Source organism: Panthera uncia, chromosome E1 (genome assembly GCF_023721935.1).
Source record: "Panthera uncia isolate 11264 chromosome E1, Puncia_PCG_1.0, whole genome shotgun sequence".
NCBI classification, from domain to species: domain Eukaryota; kingdom Metazoa; phylum Chordata; class Mammalia; order Carnivora; family Felidae; genus Panthera; species Panthera uncia.
In genome coordinates, this window is record NC_064814.1 from 13,837,913 (window position 1) to 13,841,229 (window position 3,317).

The 3,317-nt window shown below is 44.1% G+C and overlaps 1 protein-coding gene across 1 annotated transcript in view; it reads right to left on the minus strand.

Moving 5' to 3' along the window:
* The window catches only part of KIF18B (kinesin family member 18B), a 20,544-nt gene extending 17,227 nt beyond the window's left edge, over positions 1–3,317 (minus strand). Inside the window, exon 1 of the mRNA XM_049636286.1 lies at positions 3,198–3,317. The gene's annotated coding sequence lies outside the window, so the exon portion shown is untranslated. The remainder of the gene's footprint in view (positions 1–3,197) is intronic.

Here is a 3,317-nt window from a genome sequence, read left to right on the forward strand (position 1 = left end):
TCTTTCTTTCTTTCTTTCTTTCTTTCTTTCTTTCTTTCTTTCTTTCTTTCTTTCTTTGTTTTTTTAAAACTTATTTATTTTGAGAGAGTGAGAGAGCGCACATGCATAAGTGGGAGAGGGGTGGAAAGAGAGAATCCCAAGCAGGAGCCTGACGTGGGGCTCGATTTCACAAACTGGAGATCATGACCTGAGCTGAGATCAAGAGTCAGATGCTTGGCCAACTGAGCCACCCAGGGGGCTCATCACACGTGTGTTTCTTGTCCTCAAGCTTCAAGAGAGCAGGACCCTCTTCTGATACAGTCTGTGCATCAGGTCCAGATACGTAGGCACCAGGTCCAGCATGCAGTGGATGGATAAGAGCCAGAGAAGAGTAGGGTCTGAATCCAAAAGTTTAAGAATAACTACTATTATAGCTAACATTTATTGAGCACATAACTATGTATCAGGCACTATGCTAACCGCTTTTCAAATGGTGTCATTAACTGTCACAACAATCTCATTCTGTGGCTGTTGATACAATTGTTATAATCCTACTCTACAAGGGAAACTGAGACTCCGGAAGGAACTAGTCACATCAATGGTAAGTGGCAAGGCCAGAATTTGACCTTGTTCTGACTGTCACCAGAGGCATTCTGTTTCATCCTAGACTATTCTGTTCTGTAGCTGGGCTTTTGCAATTCCCATCTCCCCTTACTTTGGTACCCACAGGGCAACATCCAAAGACCACTGGTTCTTTCTATCGGTAGTCGATCAGAGGTCAGAGGAAGGAGCTGTTTTATTTTGGTTTAAACGTTTATTTATTTTTGAGACAGAGAGACACAGAGCATGAACGGGGGAGGGTCACAGAGAGAGGGAGACACAGAATCTGAAACAGGCTCCAGGCTCTGAGCAGTCAGCACAGAGCCGGACGCGGGGCTCGAACTCACATATGGCGAGATCGTGACCTGAGCCGAAGTCGGACGCTTAACCGACTGAGCCACCCAGGCGCCCCTATTTTGGTTTTTAAATAGACAATCTTAAGGCTGTAACTGATGAACTGTGTTTATTTCTTTCTTAATTGTATTCCTTTCTCTTGTCTTGTAGTTTGGCTATGACCTCCGGTACAATCTTGAATGGAGGCAACGACGAACAATCTTATCTTTTTCCTAACTGTATAGGGGATGCCCCTATTATTTCACCTTTGGTTGGTTGAAGGAAATTTACCTCTATTTTACCAAATTTTAAAAAAAATCAAGGATGGGTATTGAATTTTATTGAATTCTATTTCTGCACCTAATGGGATATGTTTTCTGTTTTAATCTGTAAATGTGTAAATTGTATTAGATTTTTCTAATGTTAAACCACTTTCATATTCCTGGGATAAACCCCATTTGGTCATGATGTATTTTTTTATTTTTTTAACGTTTATTTATTTTTAAGACAGAGAGAGACAGAGCATGAACGGGGAGGGGCAGAGAGAGAGGGAGACACAGAATCCGAAGCAGGCTCCAGGCTCGAGCCATCAGCCCAGAGCCGGACACGGGGCTCGAACTCACGGACCGCGAGATCGTGACCTGAGTCGAAGTCGGACGTTTAACCGACTGAGCCACCCAGGCACCCCATGATGTATTTTTTTAATATACATTTCTGACTTCTGATGGCTAATATTTTCTTTGAGATTTTAACAACTACATTTACAAAAAAGATTGGTAATTTTATTTGTCTCATTTCTGGTATCACAAAATAGACTGGAAATGTTTTCTCTTTTTTTAAGGGGAGTTTGTAGATTAGAATTTTTCTTCTAATTGCTCATAAATTTCTGGTGGAATTTGGTGGGTTTTTCTTTTTTCTTAATGGGTAGATTTGAAACTAATTCAATTCCTCAATGGACCTAAGTGTGTTAAAAATTTCCATAATTTCTTGAAAAATAAAAATAAAACATTAAAAAAAAATTTTAAAGGAGTGCCTGTGTGGCTCAGTCAGTTAAGCGTCTGACTTCGGCTCAGGTCATCACCTTGCAGTCCATGAGTTTGAGCCCCAAATAGGGCTCTGTGCTGACAGCTTGGAGCCTGGAGCCTGCTTCAGATTCTGTGTGTGTGTGTGTGTGTGTGTGTGTGTGTGTGTGTGTGTCTGCCCTTCCCCCACTTGCATTGTCTCTCTCTCACTCTCTCTCAAAAATTAAAAATAAAACATTAAAAAAAATTTTCCCATAACTTCTTGAGTCAGTTTTGCTAACTTGTTTTTTTTTTCCTAGAAAATTGTCCAAAAGCATTGTTAAAAGGGTGTTCCATTGAAGTCTCTCTCTTTAATGTCTCAGTAACTGAAGTTATGCTCCTGTTTTCATTCCTAAGATCATTTTTCTTTATTTTTTAAGTTTTATTTATGTAAGTAATTTCTACACCCAACGTGGGGCTCGAACTCACCACCCAGAGATCAAGAGTCGCATGCTCTTCTGACTGAGCCAGCCAGTCGCCCCCCCAACATCATTTTTCTATTTCTTTTCCTTATATCTTAATCAATATTGACAGAGGTTTGGCCTTTTTACTAGTCTTTGCAAGATACAGCTTTGGTTAAGTTAATCTTCTCTATTACATAGTAAAATTCTATTTCATTAATTTCTGCTAACTCCTTTAAAAAATTTTTCTACACATGTATTCTGTTGTCCTGTTTTATCTTAAGGGGTCAAAAGTGCCAAAGCTAAGAGGAGAGGCATCCTAGGAGCAGTGGCGGAAGGCATGGTTTTCTGTCATACAGATATTTTATTCCTTCCTTTACTCAATCAAATATTTACTGACTGCCCCAGTAACAAATTTACGGCCGCTGGCACAGCTCTGCAATCAGTTCTTCCGTATAGATGTGCGGAGAGGGTCTTAGCTACTCCACACAGACGTGCAAGGGTTCCAGGTCTCCAGATTTAGTGAGCAGGAGGACCTTTCACAGAGCGGATGCACAGAGGGCCGGGCCCCGTGCTGCTGTGTCGACCCCGTCCAGGTCCTGTACAAATGAGCAGAGGGATCCCGATCTCCACGCAGTTGTGGAAGGAAGCACCCTGCTCCCCCCACCGCGCCCCGTCCCGTTCGGAGGGAGCCACCCAGAACCTGCTGGGTCTCCACGCTGCACCTTTGGGTCTGGCGCAAAAGCTGCTTCCGCCCTGAGCGACTGGGTCCGCCTGAGCGCTGGAGCCCGCGGGGCCGACTCCGCAGTGGGCCAGAGCTTACCCTTCCTCGGCTCCCCGTCGCTGGTGTCTCCGCTCACAGCCGGGTCCGCCGCAGCCGTGAGCCCCGGACCACCGGAGAGCTCACCGCACACGCTCACCACCCGCGCCAACCTTCGCCCCG